The sequence below is a fragment of the Phalangium opilio genome, unplaced genomic scaffold (assembly GCF_054372755.1).
Source record: "Phalangium opilio isolate 3A_F unplaced genomic scaffold, DU_Popi_V2 ptg000042l_1, whole genome shotgun sequence".
Taxonomy (NCBI): Eukaryota; Metazoa; Arthropoda; class Arachnida; order Opiliones; family Phalangiidae; genus Phalangium; species Phalangium opilio.
In genome coordinates, this window is record NW_028324166.1 from 460,509 (window position 1) to 471,766 (window position 11,258).

Genomic DNA, 11,258 nt, shown 5'->3' on the forward strand with positions numbered 1-11,258 from the left:
ATCAATATATCAGCAGCGGGAGGCTCAATTTAGGTCAATCGGCTGTAGATAAGACAACACACGGAGGGAATTAGTGCATTGGCATAATTATTAATGGCAATAAAGCCAATACGAATAGATCATTCCAGTAGCGACTCAGCATGCCTAGTATCTCTATACAGTTGGCTTAATCGTCAGAGCAACTGCACGCGCTAGCTCGGCTATAACGCTTACGATACTTACGATCAGAGCCAAGGCTTAATAGAGACCTACTGGCACTTCCTCCATATTCCCAACTATTATGCCTAGAGGTAAGTAACACGCGGTGCCCTTTCCCTAAAACCAAGGATAATCTACAATCGTAACAATAGCCCCCACCCTACACCGAGTTAAAATGGATGGACAAACATCGAACGTGGCAAAGGCTTAAAACCAGAGATACGATAACCAAAAACTGAAAATAATCTAACGCATTTTTCCAAATGACTCAAAAAGTTAAATTGGCTATTTTTTTTCGGATACAGGGACAGATTTAATTTTAGAAGTAGGAATGGAGAACAGAATAATGTGGGCGCGCGTCATAGCCCCAGAGGCGGGTCATAGCGACAGTGGTAAAATGAAATTACGTATTTTTCGCCTTCCCCGTCAGTACGTCATCAAAACGTAGTTTAAGTGAGCCAATAAGATAATTTAAACTTCTCGTTACGTGTTGGAGGGAGGGGCTCTATATGGGTGGTCTATGAGTCGGAGGGACTGAAGTAAAATATACTAACCGTTCCGTTATCCATTCCTACTTCTAAAATTAAATCTATCCCTGGTAATATTAAAGTAGAATGCTGATTGGTCGCCCTTAGAAGATAAATACATGGCTTGGAGTAGATGGTAAACATGATACTACTGGGCACTATTCCTCTATGTATCTTTGATAAAATAAATTTTATAAAAATTTCATAAATTCTGGCATAAATTTTATTATCCCCAATAAATCCTTTAGTAAGACTCCCATTTTTATAAAATTTATATTTCATAAAAATTAAAGTTGAGTCTAATTTCTGGATGAGATGAGAGCGAGCGTCTATTCAACTTAGCGGGGAATTTAGCCTTGGCTCTGGTGTCAACTCGGACAAAATTGATTAAAGATTCCCTTCATAGCATTAAAGCAAGCCAGATTAGTGGCGGTTTAAAAATGATACATTGTTCGAATTATTCATTATAAGATCTCTTCTCTCTCGCTCTCTTAACTGCAGCGAGGATGCTCTTAATACGCCGAAATTACTATCTCTGGACGACATCGCTCGACCGCGAAGATTAAGGCAGGCTCCAAAGGGGAACCCAATAGGAATTAAGGGTCAAGTGACATTGTTAATTTGAAATTAGGATTCTACGAGCTTTTTTATAGCTCCTGATTCGTTCGTGTTTGTACGAGTAACGAAGGAATGTTAGGGGACAGCTGTGTACACTACATAACCCTTTAAAGGGATAATCTCAGATCCCTAATATCAGCTTGATTGTTAATGTTATTAAAGGATTTGTAACGTAATGATAAAACTAATCAGTGACGTCGCAAAACAGTGGATTGGTTGGAATGAAAGGTTACGTTAATTCAACTTGTATTTCTAGCGAATCAAGGGCGCGTGTCACTGCCACTTTAAGAGTCGAACCTTGAAAGGGAACCTTTAAACGAAAACGTCCGTTACGTCTTTAGAGATTTGATAATATATTAAGTTTAATTCCTAATTAAATTACGATGTTTCCTCTCTAAATTGCTATTTCCCCATTTACTTCCGCTCGGGGGTCAAAGAATTTCAGAAGTTATACTCAAAAGTTTCCTATTCGCTTCTCCTATGAGGCTATGATCCGCCGTGTTCGCGATAACCCAAGGAAACTCCGTGAATGTATCCAAAGACGCTGAAAATTCTGGACTTCATTTCGAATGACCGTTGAGAACGCTAATCGTTAATTTCCTGACTGGTGCCAAGTACCCTTTCGTTCTTATATATTTTTTGTACTTAGACAAAGCTATAACCCAGTTTTCAAATCCCCTTTAGGGTTCGTGAAAGAATTAGGTGAAATGACGTCATGACTGTCTTTGTCTTATAGGGGGAAATAAGGAAATCCAAATTCCTTCATTAATTAAAACGGGGCGAACGCGGTGACGGTGGCGGTGGCCGTGCTGGCTCTTAATCTTTGCCGGTTTACCAATTCTATTGTAACGAAATAATTGGAGTATGTTTTGGGGCCCGGGGGCCGCGTACCAACCAACCAAGCAAGCAAGCAAGCAACCGCTAAAGGGAGGAGCTACGTACCTGGCGATTAAAATGTTGATTGTATTTGGGATAAAGGACAATAAAGAGACATGGCCTAAAATTCAATTAAAATTAATTATTTCACCTCCGTTCATGCAACTTTTAAAGGACGTGTCCGAGGAGTTCACGGGAGTTATAAACGAGGGGTAAGACACTCCCGAGGTTAACTTAATAAACGCTTTTAAATTGTAGACTGGATTCTTGCGTGGCGCGTTCGATTGTGCCATGTGCAAGGCTTAGCTTAATCAGTCAAATCTTCAGCGAGGCACAATAAAATCGACAAAATGTCGAGGAGTTAGTCACTTGTAGAGTAGTTTGAATGAAGGTAAGGGTTGGTCTCTAAGACATAGTCATGGCAAAATTGTACTAGTGAAGTACCCCTCGTTATAAAACCGCAACTTGACGGACCGCTGATTCAAACTTCAAGATGTCCAAATGTAATGTATGTATTTAGGTTCAAATCGGAACTCGAGCACGTTTCAAGATGAAAACAGTACTTGTACCAATTAAGACGCTTCTAATTAACCAATCTACTATGGAGAAACGCGAGTCTAAGTAAGCCGCTTTTAAAGAGTTAGTACAGCAGACTTCCGCAATCTCTGGCGTCATGCAAAATAAGCGCATTGTATTTTCAAACTTTTCTTTTTCAAAATAATCAAGCAAACTTTTAAATCTTCTAAAAGGTTTAAAAGAGAGTTTCTACGAACTACGATAGACATCGCATTTAAATATACGCCTATGTTCCAATAAATATATAATAGATCCCGAGGGGTCGGACAATTCACTCAATACACCATTCTTGGACCAAAGATTGAAGGCGATAAACCGCAACTTCTGAAGACATAGTCATTCGGAAACTACTTTCCACAATAAGGTTCGGAATTTTGTACTAACACGCCTTTCAATACGTTAGAGAAGAATGATAAAGAACAATTGGAGTTAACGTATCCGATCCCTCTTGAAAAATCAAGGCGAAATCTTGAAATTCTGTCCACAAAGAGGAATTAAATATTTGAGAGCTTTACAATGACGGATCTTTCCAACCCAACTCTTAGTTACACTGCCGCGTGCCTTTCTTAAGCGTGTAGGGTTTTAAAATTGGTAGAACCTGTCAACGCTCGAGTCTACTCTTCTTCAAAACGCTCCTTCCGTATGAAGTTTTGAATTTTACAACTGAACCCCGTATTTTGATCTCGTTATGGCGTATCAATGAAGAAGCCTAGCATTTTAACAAAGGGAAAGCTTTGTCGAGGTCGGCTCTGGCTTTTTAACGATAAGGTCCGTGAGAAAAGCGCATTAGTTTTAAGCCCGCAATCGATATTCTTTGATGGATATTTCGGCGAAAAGATCTTTACGATATACTAGACGCCGGAAGTTAATCAGTCTCCGAAGTCACGAACCAGTTTTGAATCTTCATTTTTCATTCCATGGTGCCAGGATTGGTCCGATTACAATTTAAAGTAGTTGAATTTCCTTACTTTTACCGAGTTAAAGTTTGAGATCGAAACCCAGGTAAAGTTTGAGATCGAAACCCAGGTAAAGTTTGAGATCGAAACCCAGGTAAAGTTTGAGATCGAAACCCAGGTAAAGTTTGAGATCGAAACCCAGGTAAAGTTTGAGATCGAAACCCAGGTAAAGTTTGAGATCGAAACCGAGGTAAAGTTTGAGATCGAAACCGAGGTAAAGTTTGAGATCGAAACCCAGGTAAAGTTTGAAATCGAAACCCAGGTAAAGTTTGAAATCGAAACCCAGGTAAAGTTTGAGATCGAAACCCAGGTAAAGTTTGAGATCGAAACCCAGGTAAAGTTTGAGATCGAAACCCAGGTAAAGTTTGAGATCGAAACCGAGGTAAAGTTTGAGATCGAAACCGAGGTAAAGTTTGAGATCGAAACCCAGGTAAAGTTTGAAATCGAAACCCAGGTAAAGTTTGAAATCGAAACCCAGGTAAAGTTTGAGATCGAAACCCAGGTAAAGTTTGAGATCGAAACCCAGGTAAAGTTTGAGATTGAAACCGAGGTAAATTTCGAGATTCAACTGATTAAAATATTATGGAGTTTGAGTTAGGAAATAGTTAAGGTAGTATTGGTCAATTTGCAAAGATACTGTAGAGAGAAAAAGAGATACATCACACGCGTGCTGGGGATAATCTAATGGAGGTTTCATTAAGCTTCCGGTCCAGTGCCTAATTCTGATATTTTCGGCGGATTAATATGCTTCTGGCGGAAGAGGTTTTCAGGGAAAGTCCGTCTATGCGGAGAGGAGGCAAAATTGGAGCGTTGCATCAAGCTAGGGCGAGAGAATGCGGGACTCGGCTCTTTAGGGTTCACTTATAGATAAATTAAGTGATGTGTCTATCGACATGTGCCATTTTCTGGCAACCATCAATCGATTTGCCCACTCACGAATTACCAACAAAACCCCCCGATACAAAGATCTGGCCCCACGTGAAACTACTGAGTTTAACCCTTTCGTACCCCATCTCACAATACAAGCAAATATAAGATGTACAACAAATACCGGTCACAACGTCATTAAATCAATCCCAAGTGTTTCTTCGATTACAAGGAAATCAAACGTTTGACCAATAGTCTATGATGTCATCGTAAGAGTTTTCCTCGACCTACAGTAGTTTTATGAACAAAATGCTAGACTTTTTTAAAGGGAGAATAAAATGACCAGGCAACAATTTTTTAGTCACTCAGAACTTCAAAATTCAAAGCCAAAAAATTCCATTTTTAAAACTTTCAATTGAAGTTAACTCGATAAGGATGGGGGGGAGGAGTTCCCGGGAGCTGGGAGAGGGCGTGGCGTAATTAAACGAAATAATAAACAAATAAACAAATTACTAATTCTGCTTTGTACTAAAATAGTAACTGTAATAGTTCTTAGCTCCCTCGGTAGCCATCTTGTTTCGTGGGGAGAGCGTATAGTCCGAATCTGAAAATGCGATCTGGTTAGGGTTAGGGTTTGGGGGTGGGGTTATCGGGGGGAGAGGAACGGGGGGTAAGGGGGGGTCAGCCATATCTAGGACACTAATGAGGCTTTTAATATAGTAGACTCACGTCTCTACTCTTCATGCACTGCTCTTCTTTTGCAGGAATTACAGACTAAAGTAGATTCATCTCCCTTCGAAGTTATCATCAAAGTCTCTGGAATATTGATGATTCAAGGTTATTTCAAGCCACCGTATTCCCGATGCACGCGCCAAGGCTTATCGCGATATTCTTGACCTAGATTTTCAGTTAAATCGTGTAATAAGCCTCACCTTGGATCGTTTTAAATATCGACAAAAGATGGCTGATTTTTCAAATCATACCTTATTGTTTTGTTACTATTGGAAAATATAATTTGAGATCCGCATTAACAATTTTAACCTTTCTCCTTAGCTAAGCTCCTGTTGAACCTTAATCGAAGTAGGCCTAATTATCACCCCCTAAAGGTTTGTAAACATCGCCTTATTCAATAACAAGGCGATAAAATAACGTTACCTTTAGCTATTTCCGTAGTCTTTGAGTGGCTTGGAAAGACAAATTGTCAATGGAAATCCCAAGCTAAACACCAAAAAAAAATAATTAAACAGAATTTAGTTTACACTTCTGGTGGATAATTCATAAACATTGAGTATTAACCCGCCAAAGACTTATTCATAAACCAGACTAAACGATTTCCTAAATCTTAATTTGAGTGGCTTGGAGCGATTGAAATTGTCAATAGAAATCAAAGCAAGCAATAAATAAATAAAAGCAAGTGCAGCTGCAAACCGCTAAACGACTATGCTTCAAGTAAAGTACATTACATATTGAACAACCCTTAATTTAGTATGCAGCAAGGATAGAATAGGGTGAACACTAACCTTTTGGTTAATTTATTTCTGACCAATATAGAAAGAGCTAGAGAGAGCGGATCTTTACTTACCGGCACACGCCATAGAGCATGCATTCCACGTTCTCTTAGCCCCTCCCCCTTCCTCCCTCCCTCCCTCCCTCCCTCTCAACCACAAAACCCCTGAAAATATAGGATTAACTTTTGCGGTAACGTTGAGATCGCAAAAGTTTCCGAATCTCCGACTCAAACCACCAGCTGATGGGATGGTTGAAATATTTAGTTTTGGATTTCTTAGACGCGGTGGAAGGATTGAACAGTAACATAGAAAAAATTGAAGAACAAATAAGTCTAATGATTTTAGATTGGGGTGACCTTTGACCTGGTATTAAAAACGGGGATTAAACATTTGGAGTTTGATACAAAGTAAACGTATATAAAATTTTTCTAGTTAATAAAAGTAATATCTGGGATCTAAACATACATAAAATGATTTCAATTAAAAATAGGGATATGATTTTAGACTGGGGTGACCTTTGACCTGGGATCAAGAACGGGGATTAAACATTTAGAGTTTAATTAAAAGTCAACTTATTTAAAGTGTTTTTAGTTAATTAAAAGTAATATCTGGGATCTAAAGGATTTCAATTAAAAATAAGGATTACGGAAGTAGGTTTAACTCTCTTCCGGATAAATATTAGAAGAAGGCACCTCAACCATCCCATCTCTAATTCTAGTTCCGCACTGCCTCTTTTCATAGAATCTAGGTATTTTGTTGTTTTTGCCCGAGCCTAGAAAAGTTTCCCATAACTCGAGAATGCAGGGTTGCCGCCCTACCTGGAACTCCTGGGAAAATTACGCATTTTGAAAGAGCATACCTATCAGGTAATTATGCCTAAAGCTGTCTTTAAAGTCAAGGAATTTCGTATTGATTGGGTAATATGAACTAATATATATTATTTTCAAGTTCAATTTTTACAAACAAATGAAGTGGAAATTAAAATTGGTCATGGAAATGAATAATTTTACACTCTCAGGGAAGGCCTGGACAAAGTCAGGGGAAAAATTTGAAATGAAAGATCCAGTGCTAACCCTGTCTTTCTGTGCTTAGAAAGACGGCAATAACCTATTTATTTGTTTACGATGTGGTTTGTATCTGCCCGAATTACGTATATAGCCAGTAATCCTAATCACCTTACCATTCATAATAAGCTATATACTTAGGAATGACCACGTAGGCGTCTAGCCCTCAATTCCTACAAAATATTTCATATCAAAAACAGTCTAAACCAAAGAAGAAGCAGAATTGAGGGAAACACGCCTTACAGGGGTTCGAATCGCGTACATTTCCTATTGGCCCCTGTAGAAAGGTATTTCCCAATCTACACCAAAGTTTATCTGAGAAACAAACATTCAGGAGCGATTATAAAAAAAGTTGGTTCTTAAGATATTTTTTCTAAGAAATATTGTTTTTAAAAAATATGTTATTTTGTTACGTTAAAAAATAATTAATTTTATAATAAATAAATGGTATTTTTTCCGTTTTGATCTAGATATAGTTTGTTCAAGGCTACCAAAAGTCTGACTGAACTTCATTTTGAAAAACAGCTTTGTTTACTGGAAATCAATCGCTTAGAGGCAACTCCTGATAGAGAACATCACGAAGTCAAATAATTATTATCGTTAATTTTAACCGAAGAGCAAATTAAATCTTTTCAATGATTAATAAAAAAATATCAATTGATTATTGAGCGGCTTGAAAAGTGCCAAATTTAACACGTCGCTCAGAGTATACGGCTTCAAAATTACAAAAGAAAATTTCAAAGCCACTCAAATAATATAATTTTTAATTTCCTTTTAAATTATTTACTTAACCGCAACATTTGTTGGACAGTACTAAATAGGCATAAGTAATGACCCCAATATTAAAACGTATAAAACACAATAGAATAAAAAACAGGTAGGCCTATAAAAGGAAATTTTTAATTTTGACTAAGGAAGTCAACAATGGACTTTCGTCGTATCTATCTGAGTGAAAGAATCAATATTAATCGAATTGCTTTTAGCATTTCGTTTTTCAGGGGAATTATTGCCGCTTCGATTAAATACCTCTAGAGAGAGCGACTTCTCTCTCTGTCTCTGTGTCTCGTAGCTCTGTTCCAGAACCGGAAATGGAGTTGAGAATCTCCCCCAAAAACACAGAATAAAAATGTTAAATTTCCGTCCCCAAAAAAATAAAAATGTACTTTACTTTCCCAGCAAAATAAAAAAAAAGAAAAAAAAATTGAATTTTTTGGGGAAAACAAGATTTTGGTCTCGGCGGGAAATTCGTTGGGGAGAAGCCCCAACCAACTTCCCATCGGTGAATCTCAAATCCGAGAGAGGGGTCACCCATCACCACCACGTCGCGAATAATCATTATTTTTGAGCGCCTTTTTACACAACATTACGCAAAAATTATTACAACCTTGAAAGTAAAAAAATGGCTGCAACGCGCATCGATGTGCGCATCTCCTAAGTAAAAACCAGCAATTTTAGCTAAATTGTTTATTCTTTAGAAAATCGTAGAACTACCACTTGATTGGCGCTTTTTTAAGCTTAGTAAGAGCGAATAGCGTCACCAGATGTCGCTGTGGCCGTAACAAGAGCTTAGGCGCCGTTTTTAAAGTAACCAACGCTTCAAAACCGCGCTTTAACTTGAAGTAAGCTTAAGACTTGGCGAAATGATTTTCTTTATGGTGTCTCTCGGACCCCAAACAAGATACTCCATCCTTAAAAACTCAGCAGCTACCAATGAGAAACACCAACTGTATTTCAAAGCGAAGTGTCCGACGTCTCTACTTCCTGAAGGAACGACTCTCCACACAGAATCCGAAACTATTTTAGAGTAGGATGCCGGCGAGATAAGCGCTTCCGAACGCTCCCACACCCACCCCAAAACCCTCACCTACAAAACCCAGAACTTACAAGGCGATAGACTTACGAACATCGAAATCTTACAACAAAAACCGAGTAACTCCGATTAAATTAAAACAAGATGTGCCCGGCTGGGCACAGAATACTTTTGCACGGCAACTGTCGAATTACTATTATTACTATCAAAAAATGGCCCAGGGATGGACTCATAATATTAGCCACAGCGTACCGAACTTAAAAGGCGTATAGAAAATTTACGTGAATAGCCGTAACTATGCTAAAACGATTACCCGTAATTCTAACGTTAATTTATTTACTTCTATTATTATTCTAATAGTGCAACACAGTAATAGAAGTGAGTGAGTATGCCCTCGTTGCGAATTCTTTAACAGCGCAATCATTCAAATAATTTACTTAAGTTATAATTTTCAAACTTTTTCCTTATTATCTTAAGATGAATTTCGTCCCGAAACATCTTTAATTAAAATAAAACGTGAAAAAAAAATTATTTTCTCGTGTGGAATCGAACTTGCGACCCATGGTTCTGCCGAGCAAAACTCAATATTTCTAACCGATATACCACCTATACCACGCGCCCAGCCTGAGCGCGCTCCCCCGAGAATTTTTTCGGTACCTTTTAATTCGCCGAATGCCTAAGTTTTATTTATCTCATTTTAAAAACAGGAATGTTAAAACAGAACATTAATTTTTATTACGTAAGTCAAACAAAACTGATTCAGATTATTTTAAAACATTTTAAAACTAGTATTAATATAGTGCCACATTAAAACAATAATATTCCTATTTTTAAAATGTGAACAATTTTATTCCTATTTTTAAAATGGGACTCTATTTTATTCCTATTTTTAAAATATGACTCTATTTTATTCCTATTTTTAAAATATGACTCTATTTTATTCCTATTTTTAAAATATGACTCTATTTTATTCCTATTTTTAAAATATGACTCTATTTTATTCCTATTTTTAAAATATGACTCTATTTTATTCCTATTTTTAAAATATGACTCTATTTTATTCCTATTTTTAAATTATGACTCTATTTTATTCCTATTTTTAAAATATGACTCTATTTTATTCCTTTTTTTAAATATGACTCTATTTTATTCCTTTTTTTTAAATATGACTCTATTTTATTCCTTTTTTTTAAATATGACTCTATTTTATTCCTTTTTTTAAATATGACTCTATTTTATTCCTTTTTTTAAATATGACTCTATTTTATTCCTTTTTTTTAAATATGACTCTATTTTATTCCTTTTTTTAAATATGACTCTATTTTATTCCTTTTTTTTAAATATGACTCTTTTATTCCTATTTTTTAAAATATGACTCCATTTTATTCCAATTTTTAAAATGTGGCAATATTTTATTTATATTTTTAAAATTCCTCAATCTCAAAGTTTTGCTGGTTTTAAAAATTCGCGGGGATTTTTGAGATTTGAGGTTTTGAAAAGCGACATCTATGCGTGGTGCCCAAATACCCCTTGACTGCCTTCCCTGAGATAGCGCGCTTAGGCCTGTATTAATAATAAATTTACTTTTGTTAAAACTTTAATAAAACTTTAAAACTTTTTCGTCGTTAATTTAAGACGAATTTCGTCTCAAAACATCGTTAATTAAAATAAAACTTAAAAAAAAAAAAAAATTTCGTCGTGTGGAATCGAACTGCGACCCATGGTTCTGCCGCGCAAAAGGCAACTGCTCTAACCACCATACCACGAGCCTAGTTATCCAATCCACTATGCGTGGTGACCAAATACACCTTGACTGCCTTCCCTGAGATAGCGCGCTTAGGCCTGTATTAATAATAAATTTACTTTTGTTAAAACTTTAAAACTTTTTCCTCGTTATTTTAAGATGAATTTCGTCTCAAAATATCCTTAATTAAAATAAAACTTATTAAAAAAAAATATTTCCTCGTGTGGATTCGAACTGCGACCCATGGTTCTGCCGCGCAAAAGGCAACGGCTCAAACCACCATACCACGAGCGTAGTTAATGAAGTTCATATTCTAGGGGTATTTTTTTATAAAGCTCGCGCATGCGTATCAGATTCTTGGTTACACCATGACGTCAGCAAACCACCGCCGGTATTCCACTGGGGAATTTTTCATCGTTTCCCTCTCGTGGGCCCGTATATTTCAATTGACACCCGAGCGTGCTCGACGGGCTTTAAGTCTTCCGTTTATAAAAATATAACTTTTGAACGCCAT